Below are 12,047 nucleotides of genomic sequence, written 5' to 3' on the forward strand. Positions count from 1 at the left end.
GCTGTCTCAGATCGTTTCAGGAGCAAACATTTCTCGGAGGCCGAGTAAAATTTGCTCTTATATAGATGGTTGCCCCAAGTTAACTTGAATAACAGTTGACTCGACAAGTTCCTCGCAGACAGTCTCGCAAATTGTAAGACGTTCAAGTTTACGTTTGTTGAAGAGTCCAATATACTGAAACTTAATTATGACCTTCTTAATCAGCCTTCGTCTGTGTACTACAGCAAGCCTTTCAAGTACGTTTTCCCACAAATGCCACTGCCTCACAAAATCCCAATTTAACAGAACGGGAACATTTACAGACTGTTGCCATGGTACATAATTATCATGGGCGTCAATCGGTGGGGGACGGGGAACCCCTCCAACCCCCCCCCCCCCCCATTTTAAAGCGGTGGAGACTTTTTTGGTCCCCTCCCCCCCCCCCACTTTTCTTCCCCGAATAAAAATTGTAGCTGCCACATGTATAATGATTCTATTACTCAGAATAGCTGATTCAATGACACCAAACTCGAAAACGATGTTTAAAAGATGATCTTTTGCAAAAAAAAAATTGTTTTAGTGGTCAGAAATTGCCTCAGATCGCACCACAGAAATTGCTTTTCTACAACTGCATGTCTTCTCAACTAAATCCCCCAATTACATTCATCTCCCGACATTTTCATCCCCAACTCTACGCCCTACCCGATCTATGATCGGGTAAATCAACGAGGGATCGATGCATTGCTAATAATATTGCATAAATAAAAATATTGGCGGTTGTTGGCTGTTTGGCCTTGCTTATATTATGGTTGAACAATGCCAACTTGAATAAAAAAGTTAAATCGACTTTTTCCTCGCAGGTCTCGCAAATTGTAAGAAGTTCAAGTTTACGTTTGTTGAAGAGTCCAATACTGTACCTTCATAATGACCTTCCTTCATGATTCAGACTATGTAATTTTATGGTAACACACTCAACATTTTTATTGCAAATGCCACCTTTACGTTTTATTCCATTATGATTTATTGTCAAAACAGTACAATCAGCCTTCGCCTGTGTACTATACGGTAAGTCTTTCAACTCAGTTTTCCCACATTAACAAACGCGACTGCCTCACAAAATGCAATTTAACAGACCAACGGGAAAATTTACAGACAGTTATACATGCCATGGTACATAATTATCATGGGCGCGGCGTCAATCGGTGGGGGACGGGGGACCCCCACCCCAACATTTCAAAGCGGGCAATATCGTTTGGTTCCCTACCCCCACTTTTTCTTCCCCGAAAAAAAATTGTAGCCTACTATAATATTCTTTTGCTCAGAACAGCTGATTCAATGACTCCAAACTCGAAAATGATGTTTAAAAGATGATCTTTTGTTTTACTTTCGTACGTGGTCAGAAATTGCCTCAGATCGCGTCACCGTAAATTGCTTTTCTATAGCTACATGTCTTCTCAACTAAATCCCCCATTTACATTTAACTCCCCACACTTTCAACCCCAACACAAATACGCCATACCCGATCTATGATCGGGTAAATCAGCTTGTACATCAATATAAATAAGAAATGGTAAAGGACCCAACACAGAACCCTGAGGTACCCCAGCTAATTGAAGTTACAGAAATGACACATACTGCTCTCTGTTACACAAATTACTTTTTAGTTGGTCCAAAGTTTTCACCACACTCCGTAATGTTCTTAATTTACTGATAAGAATATCGTGATTCAAAGTATCCAATGCTTTTGATAAGTCCTATAAAATGTCTATGGAGAAGTTATTTTGATCAGGTGCATTACATAATGTATTCATAACATACGATGTCGCTATTTTAGTTAAACCATTTTGTCTAAATCCAAATTAAGACTCGAAGAGAATATTATTTTTAGTGATAAAAAGTAATAATCGTTTATAAATTAGCTTTTCAAATAGTTTTTAAAATGTACATAGGACTGATATAAATCTATAGTTTGTGATGTCATGCTTACACCCTTTCTTATAGATCTGTGTTACTTGGGCTATTTTTGCATCATCAGGAAAAACTCCAGCTGTCAAACACTTGTTACAGATAACAGCCAAAGGCTTAGCTAAAGGATACCGTGCTTGTTTGATGACAGAAGAACTTAAACCGTCAAATCCCGAGGCCTTCCCAGAAGGTACTTTGTTAAGGTAATTAACAACCTCCGACTATGGTAAAAGGTGTGAAAAAAGCAGTGAATTTGGACACTTGTTGCGTAGAAACGAATCAAAGGAAGTGTTACATATCGGGAGTTCACTGAAGAGGCTACTGCCAATGTACACAAAGTAGTTGATAAATGCTTCTGCAATTTTCTTGTCATTGTTAATTGCGTTACCATCCTGAAAGAAGTAAGATGTGTTTACGTTTTGCTTGCGCTTGTAAGGTAAAGAATTAATAACTTTCCAAGTGCTCTTGATATTACCTAAATTGTGTGTATAAATTTATTCCTGTTTTTGATAATTCGATTAAAGAGTTGGGCTCCTCATAAATTATTTTTACGTCCGACAGAATTGTAAATACCGTCAGATAGCGTCTGACAGAATTGTAAATACCGTCAGATAGCCATGGGGATTTCAATTTATTATATCGACATTTAACATCTCGTAACGGAAAGTTTTTATTATATTGTTGGACATTTGATAAAAAGCATTATTCATACGATGAATATCGTTGATTGATATTACCGATATTACCGATTGATATTTATATGCTGGCATATAAATTGGATGAAGTCGCTGTCAGATGGCTTCACAAATGTCAGGAACAATGCTGACGATCGTTGATTTTCCAACCCGGTAGCTGAAGGAGATAGCCTTGTAAGAATCATCAGTAGCTAGATACCTGACGAATTGAAAATGTGAAAACAGTGGAATTGAAAATGAATTGACGTGGCCTCGTGGTTTAGGGCGTTGAATTCGTGGTCTGCGGGTAATTTCGAGAGTTATGGTTTTGATTCACGACTGGGGTTGTGGTACATAAGTAAATACGCAAAGGACGCGGCTACACCAATGACCAGGGGGCACAGTCTGGGCGCTAATAATTACCGGAGTGATTAATACCGACCAAGCACATATTTATTCCCATTCATAAATACATATTTGGGCAAAAAATTCTAAACTTTTTGGCTCGGGTAGTTATTAGCACCCAGACTCCAAGCTGTGTTAACAGAGTGATTGATATTTCATTAAAAAACAAAAGAAGAATTGCATGTTATTTACAGTGATTTGTTAAATATGTGATAAATGTTACACATTGGAATTCGAATATATAAATATTAATTTGCAAAAATAATTGAACTGTATACAATTTTTATATTATGTGTTCAAATATATTTAACTGTGTAAGATTGATTCCGATTCTTACTTAAGTATAAAAAATGACGGACTTTAAACTGTTCAATTGATTGACCATACTTTGTTAAATAATTTGTGGGATCTGTTCTAAAGAAAAGATCTGATATTTTGTGATCGATTTAAAAAAAACCTACTTGTTATACAGTATGTAAACTTGATAAATAGTAAAACTTGCACAGATAAAACATTTATGATCCATAACAATGTTAAAGGTAGTTAAAATGCATAAAATTACAGGATTCATAGTGAATGACAGTGCTGAAAAGTGTTTTGTTTATAAATTCCAACGATGGTTAGCCAACTATCATTGAAAAAAAATGGCTTTTTAAAATTTCACTTCAATTTTACCATATTCAGGTAGCCTGCATTTTGTTTGCAATTGATTACTTATCAGGATCACAGAAGATTCTGTCCTGAAACCGGACTATAAACACTTAAGCTTTTGGTGATTTCTTATCAAGCTCCTGCTTTTGAAGTTTCGAACGCTGGTTAACTTTAAACATTTTTGTTGAAACTTCAACATATACTCAAATATGAATAGGGTCATACTTGTGAACCAGATAGGGGAAATATTAGGGGGCGATTGTGCATTTGATGATACAAGCATGGAATTGGCACACAGTCCGAGTATATGTCACGAGAAAACATATTTGGCTAGAGGGACATTGCAAGTTTGTACTTTGGAAACATATAGTTCGAATGAAACTCTTATTTTTTTTCAAATGACAAATGTGCGATGTCGCTCAAACCTAATATCTTACTCATGACATCTGACTGTATGTCAAATTCTATGTTTTATCAAGGACAAAATCTCATCGTTTATTTTTATAATACTATGACACCAACTAATAGTTTTAGTTCTGGCTCTATATGTCGTACGCTAGCAAGTAGCATGGTTAGCCACGCGTACGCTATGTACGTGGTCGTCCCTCGCTTGAATGAAGAATAAAATCGATAAAACCATAAAAATGCTAACCACTGCATTCCAATCTCAGCCCAATCTCCCTCCATATGTCATTTTTCTTTTCAGTATCTTTTTACCCTCTGTTGGATTTATCGCACGAAACGATGTTCTTTTCTTTTCCGCATAAGAAATTGTCCACGTAAGAATTAACGAAAATCGTACGATGAAAATCGCTCCCTAAACGAATCATACGGTATTGATATCATCGTTATCGAGGTATCGGAATCGTTATCGTTTCTCTGTGACCATCTTCATTGGATTAAAAGTGCTGCGATTTATTTTCTCCTCTTCGTGCTCGTTGTCGCTGCTGTGTGACCTGCACCCAATACCGAGGCAATGTGTGTAAAGTTGTAAATAGAAAATTCATTGAATAATTATGAAATAGACCGGAATATTAGAATTGAAATTTCAAAGTAGCTATACAGTCCAATGAGAGTTTGTTTTCCTTCAAAATTGCATCGCACGGCCGCCATTTTGTTTTACGTTTTAACAAATTTAGAGCTGAGATCCGACGACTCTTTGTTGAATATCAGACGACTATTTACTGTACGCTGACTAAATACATAAAAACAGTCACCGAGTTGTGCTATAAATACACCTACGAGGCGTCGCACTTACGACGTGTTTTGTGAAATGGATCGCAGGACGCGTCGCAGCTGCGACGCTTCGTAGAGAAACGACGCGTCGCATCGCTGCGATGCATCGTAAATTACGAAGAGTTTGATGAAATCGGGTGCAGGCCTGTACTGAGCCGATTGCATGCTACGCGATGTCACGCACCGATCCGACGCATAGACCGCTTGCAGATGTGTTCGATAATCGATGCGCGAAGGCGCGCGACGCCATGTTTTGGGACAGGCGTATTTCTTCTATCCATGCACATTTTGTCCCATAACATGGCGTCGTGAACTTTCGCGCGTCAATTATCGAACGCGTCTGCAAGCGGCCTATAGACCGCTTGCAGACGCGTTCGATAATCGACGCGCGAAGGCGCGCGACGCCATGTTGTGGGACAGGCGTATATCAATTCACGCACATTTTGTCCCATAACATGGCGTCGCTCACCTTAGCGCGTCAATTATCGAACGCGTCTGCAAGCGGTCTATTATGGCAACCGCGCGCGCGGAGCAAACATTAGAAGTCTCCTACACGTGTTTTACATGAAAATGAAGCGTATACGTTTCTCTATCCACTGAATCTTGCCATTTCATTCGCTCTTTTTAAAGAATCGGATGTACACCTAAAAACTATAAGCCTCGTAAATCTGGCGCACGTTTTTGGGCCATGCGTGCTTGATTTGGGACAAGAAACTGAGGTCATACAAAGGGGGCCGTATCATAAGTCCGACGCCCCATAAGTCCCACGCCTCATAAATCCGACGCCTTATAAGTCCGACAAATTAAATGCCTCGTTTTTCCGTTGTCGGACTTATGAGGCGTCGGACTTATGAGGCGTCGGACCTATGAGGCGTCTGACTAATGAGGCGTTGGACCTTTGAGGCGTCGGACTAATGGGCCTTTATTTGGTTAGGGGATGTGATTTTGTCGGACTTATGAGGCGTCGGACCTATGAGGCGTCGGACTTATGAGCGGACCCCAAACAAAGTTGTGTTTGTGACACAGCCACTGACTGTTTCCAACGGTGCTTCTTAAGACGCGCCGTTGGAAGGGCATTCTTTGGTTGATTTTTTTTCATAATGACAGCTTGCCAGAAAGAATAATTTCATGGGGAGTTTAGTCCCCTTACTATCTTTTAACCAAGTATGTTTTTCAACAGTAATTACGCCAGTTGCTTTTTGGATAGCTGCAAATGATTGTCTCTGGCTTTAACAGAAATTGTGTGCGATCTGTTGGGCTGTCTGAGCAGAAAAAAAAATGTGAGCCGCCTCGGGAGTCACCAGGGAATCATCATGGGAGTCGGAACAGTTGCAGTTATCATGAGCCTACATGTAGGCCGTCCTACAAACCCTAGCCTCCGTTGAGTTTCTAGTGTAAAGTGTAGTAGTTGTCGGAGGATTAGTCAGACCCGCTGCCGATATTATGATGCAGCGGGGTAGCGATTAAAGGAGCCTGCGGCACATTGCCAAGTGATGGATGAGTGAAGCATGGGAAAAGCCTTTGGAGTTTGCTATCCTCTCTGGCATATCCTTAATCAAAGGGTCCTGATATGATTTTCTGGGCAATTGCCGCCAGTTAACCACAAAAAAATAAGACTATTTGCTGTTAAAAATGCAATCTGAATTAATGTTTTAACCTCAATGAATATCAATAATGCTGAAGTCTGACTGAACTATATGTAACAAATATTTTGACAGCTTAATAATTAATAACCAGTAGAATGTTCAACGTGGTTTTCATACACCTCGTGTTGAATTTTCAAAAAGACATAAGGAAGAATTATGCAATCCCAATATACTAACAAATGAAACTCCTTTAATTTATCATGAATTGTCATTGATACATTTTTTTCTCAAAAAGCCTGTTAATATATACTAAATAAAGGTTGCAAATATTTTCAATTTGTAGTGAGATGAAGTGCTTCTTTGTATGGAAACATTTACAATTTCCATTCACACAGGAACAAAATAAAGTATTACTTACCATGCCAAACAATTTTTACACTGTACACTGTGTAATATTTACAATATACACCTGTAAGGATCTTGCAGTAAAAGAAAAACCATATCTTGCCTGCAGACATTATTTACAATGTACACTTGTAAATGTTAATGAAAATCTTATGAACTAATAAAAACAATCTTGCACTACGATGAGGATGGGTGAAATGTAAACTTAATCAAAACTAAAAGTTCATTCAAACAAAGTCGCTGGAGCGTGTGAAGGGCTGGTCAAGATCCAATGCGTCAAGATGACAGACTGAAGGATGGCCACGTCATTCCGCAGTCCTCGGACGTCGCGACGGAGGGAGTTCAGATGTGCGTGGACAGACTCCAACTCCTTTCTCGCCGTGGAACCCTAAGACGAAGTGCCACTGCTGAATCCAGGGGATGACATGATCCTCAAGTAGATGCATCTTCGGCGGCACAGTTTCTGATGGGAGTGTGGCTCGGAAGTAGGCCAGGTAGTTCTTAATGTTCTGGCCTAATGCATCTACAGCATGGTCATCCAGGATTGAAGAGGTGTTGTACTTTTGGTGACAAGTGCCGAACAGATGGAATAGTTAGGCATACTTGGCAGCAATTGTTCTTGACTCATATTTGTTGGGTGTCGATGATGGCATTCGTCAGGCGCATGATGTTCTGTTGCTACAATTCAAAGGAAAGATTACATGTATGTAAACCTTCACTGTTAAAAAAATCTCTGTTCATTAACAGTTGATTCTATTGTCAATTGGCATTACAGGAGTTACTGTTTTTGCACAGTATATTCTACTGTTTATTTGTTCTCTGTACATTAACAGCAGATTCTACTTTATTTGATATTGTTCAATTACAGGGGATTCTACTGTTTTGCAACAGATGGTTTAGTGTTGTCGTTTTGTAACCTAACAGCACATTCGCTGCTTTTGTTTGTTCCTTAACAACTTTCTGAAGCTGAACAAAAGGTTGTTTTCGTTTAAACGGTGATTATTTGATGGGGGCCGATAAACGACAAAGTGTTCATGTTTGTATCGAGGATTGCGAATGACAGGTCCTGTGTGAGCCTCAGTTCACAGATATTCTCGTATATTGAACGTACTTCACATGCAGATACTTGTAACACGTCATGTTATGGCGGTGCTATTGATAAAACTCATGAAGGTTCGAATGCAGATACTTCATTACAAACAGTTTGTACACGGCGAGTCGCAACATGAACAGCAGTATTAAACTTTATTAAGTCAGTTATTGATTACGTGAAGTGCGTGTGGAACGGTTTTTGTCGCAGCAGTTGCGTTTATCCCTTGCATGTGTGAATACGCCGTGTGTGTCAGTACAAGTCTATCATCGCCTGATCGCGCGGGCGCGCGCGCGTTGAGTTGTTACTTTGTAACAACACAGTGGTGGAGCGTAGCAAAATGGTGTTCGCCGTATTTTATGGCGGCCAAAGGACTGTTGAGTAGACAAATTTGTTTGGTCCTTGGTACGGGGTATTAGTTTTACCAACTGCATTGAATGACCGATCAAAATGAAGCTTACAAAATCCTCTTTACAGTGCCAAGTGTGCATTTATTACTTGAAGTAACGGCGCGTCATGAATACGGGAACTTTCAGTGCAGTACGCACACTGCGGTAGCCCGCCGGTCACACTGTCAATTACGTGCAAATCTCCGTTGCTCATTCTGCTGTTAGTCAAAATGTGCGTGTTGTCACAAGTAGGGAAATGTACCAGGTACGGATGTTTAGTTGTTCATTTTGTAAAACTTTTCCTCCAGAATGTTTAAGTAATATATCTTCTAGTTTAAACTCGGTGTGCATTAATCTGAAAGTCTTGGAAACAGCCGTGAGGCCGTCTTTTTCTTTGCTTTGTGTAGAATCGCTATGGAGTAGAGCGCGTCGTGTTCATGCCACTACAAGTACACGCGCGTGGTCGTCTATGGAAGATGCGACTGAACTGTTTGTAATGTGCACGTTGGCTTACGGCGAGTCATGCTGCAATGACAACCAGGCAACTTTCAACTGATGTTGTCGTTGACAATCAGGCTTACAAACTGAAACCGCTTCTATAGCGTTTCTCCTTGAGAATAAAAGTCATTTGCAATACAAATACAAACATGTAAGCAGAAACGGATTAGTAAACTTGCTCCAAGGTGCTACAACATCACACTCACGGTACGCATACGCACGGACGCAACGGGAAGTTGTATGGTACTGTACAGTCCGACTCCTGCGCGCGCCTTCCTTGACAACATACTGGTACCCTGCAGCGTTTATGCCACACTAACGTTGCACTCCTACCGCCTACCAGGGGAAAATCACGCGATACGGCCGAACCCTGTACAAAAAAGATGATTCTCTGTTGACCGACAGCGATATGACTGTGTTCTAACAGAATCGAAACGGGAGGCTTGTTGAAAACACGATGTTCCTTGTGCCTACACAGAATTTTAATTTAACAGCGAATTATTCCATAACCAAACAGAGAAATGGAGAAAACTGTACGTAGGCAGGAAAAAAATTGTAGATTTACAGAAAAATCTGAAAACAGTAACATCTACTGTAATTTTACAGAAATTTCAACAGAAAAACATCCGTTAAATTACGCAATTTTTTACAGTGTTCTTGTCATTGAATAATAGGGCTGCAATCATAGATTGTATTCATTTTATGTGCATATTGTGCATGATTTAATGTGTGTAAATCATGGTTTGATTTTTTTTACAGACTAGCCTTGCAGCATTTGTGCACATGGTTTCCAACAAAGCTCTTTCCATGGTAAGCTTTGCACTGCACCCGGAATTCCTGGAGCGTCCAGTTGACCAGCTAGCGGACCTTGCCATGGTTTCAGCGCGGCCTTCTTCCTCAGGATTCCCGCTTCCGCCAACTAGAGAAAAAAAGAATGGAATAATTTATCGTTTTGATCCCTTCATTTCCTAAATGAAAAAAAACAATAATCATTTTAAACACATAAAAGTGACTTTTATTCATCTTATTTTACCAGGCGTCCCCGTTGTTCCGTCAGTGCCTTTGTTGCAGCGATGTAATTTTCCATGTCAGCACTTCCCTCCTCAGATGTCAAGTCAGCTGGTCCTCCTATAGTTTGAACTCCTTATTTTTAATAAGTTGATGTTTAAATTTAGAGGTTTATGTTCGCACATCAGCTAAGATTTCCTTAACAATTACCCGTGTCAATGGAATAGCGAACATACGCTCGTCAATCACGTTGTTAAAGAGTTTGGCCTTGGAGAGTTTGGAACTAGCTTCCTTGAATCCTTGGAGGTTGTTGTTCAGGGACTGTATGGTTCTCTGATGGGATGGTGGTGTTTGTCTTTGTACAGGTTAAAAATATTGATCAATTAAGAAAAATATCCCATCTTATTTTGGAGAGAGTAAAATGCATTATTACCGCTGGCTGCGGTAATCCCACATGCATGGCAGAGATACTTGTAGTCCCCGAACACAAAGAGTCTGTTGTTATGGCTCTTCCAAGTGCTGAACTGGGGTGCTGCAACTTGTTGACGGAAGCGTCAAAGACCCGTCTTCAGCTTGTGTCCCCCTCAGCAAAAGCACAGACAACGACATTGTGCCTTAGGGAGTTGGGACGTTCAACGTTGCCGACCTGGATCATTTGCTTGAACGTCCTTTCTCCCTTATTGCCTCTGACTTTCACCCAGACCTCATTGTGTAGGATGTTGCCCTCGTGCCAGGTCAGCTGGTCACTCCTGCATATTTGAAAGATATTGACATGAATTATACAACTTACAAATTTTTCTATTCTCTAGTTCCTAAATTAAACTCTGATATTTTTCTTACTTCTGGTATGCCTCTAGTTGCTGCGTGACCCTGGCTACAAGTGATTTCACACCAACGGAGGGGGCTTGCTTGATGGTATTCTTCCGTTGATTTCATCAGGGAACTAGAAGGGAAGACTTTCAGCGAACCACGTCATGTTGTTGTTGACGCATGGCATATTCGTCTTCAGTTAACATGTTGTAGCCCTTCAACCATTTCTTCAATTCTCTGATGCACGAACAGGGGATTCCGAAGTGTGACTTGACATCAAAGAGCTTCATTGCAGGGCAGAAAGCTGGGGCTCATCTTTCTGTTTTATCTTCTTACCATCCATGCTGACAAGACCCCTGGTGTTATCAAGAACCCTGGAGCGATTTCTGATGATGGAGAAGCATGCATCCTTACTGCATTTGCGAGGCTGGGGCACACAAAGTGTTGTCAGAAGCTATTTGAACGGAAGAATGTCTTAGAAAAAGACAATCAGACTATTATTCACCGAAGCCTATTTGACAATGGTAAAGACGGTTTAGAAAACATTTAACTAAACATTTTAATTTTTGCCTAGTTTGCTTTTAATCTTTCATAGCCACAGGTTCTGTACTGCGTTGTTGACCCATTATTCGACTGCGTCAATTCGTCTTTAGAATGTGGGTACCAAGCTCTTCTGTCGGGGGGGGGGGGGGGTCACAGGTGCTGTCAGGGGACGCTGGAGAAGACGGGTGACTTCTCTCGGTGGCTCGGAGGACGTAGCATATGCATGGTTATGACAAAAACTAAAAAAGATGGACCAGTTAGCTCTGAATTTTCCAGGTTGCTGCAAATGTGCGAACTAATTTCCCCCACAGATAGACTCACCTTGCTTGCTGTACAGTTCATAACTAAACTAAGAAACATTGACCCAAAATACCCTCTGGGGGCAGTGACATCCTTGAAGTGTACTGGTACTTGGCAGTCGGGGCGAGGTATTGTGGTTGAACCAGAAATTTCAAACTGGAAGCAAAATAAGTGCATGCAAGGTGTCTCCAGGGCAGTTCCAAGCAACATCATGATGCAAATTTACTTACATTCAACAAGGGCAGTGCTTGACGATGGCTTATATTGAAGGATCTTCTCCCTAGAGAATGTGGGGGGAAACGGGGAGACTATAGCCTGGGATGAGGTCGCCAAGTGGGGGCAGTTTTGTCTACAGAAACAAAAAGCAAACAATAACATGAGTGAGAAATGTGTTGGGGATGAGTGTCTACATCATCATCTGCGACATTGATGTGAAGTGTTGCCATAATCTTGTCGGCGCTCGCACTACATAGGTTGGCACATTTACCACCCCTTGCCACATTAGCTG

The 12,047-nt window shown here is 40.6% G+C and overlaps 1 pseudogene; it reads right to left on the reverse strand.

The window, feature by feature from the left end:
* Positions 1-7,206: 7,206 nt before the first annotated feature.
* On the reverse strand, positions 7,207-10,878 carry LOC119733877 (annotated as a pseudogene).
* Between the last annotated feature and the right edge of the window lie 1,169 nt (positions 10,879-12,047).

This window comes from Patiria miniata, unplaced genomic scaffold (genome assembly GCF_015706575.1).
Source record: "Patiria miniata isolate m_02_andy unplaced genomic scaffold, ASM1570657v1 HiC_scaffold_26, whole genome shotgun sequence".
Classification (NCBI taxonomy): domain Eukaryota; kingdom Metazoa; phylum Echinodermata; class Asteroidea; order Valvatida; family Asterinidae; genus Patiria; species Patiria miniata.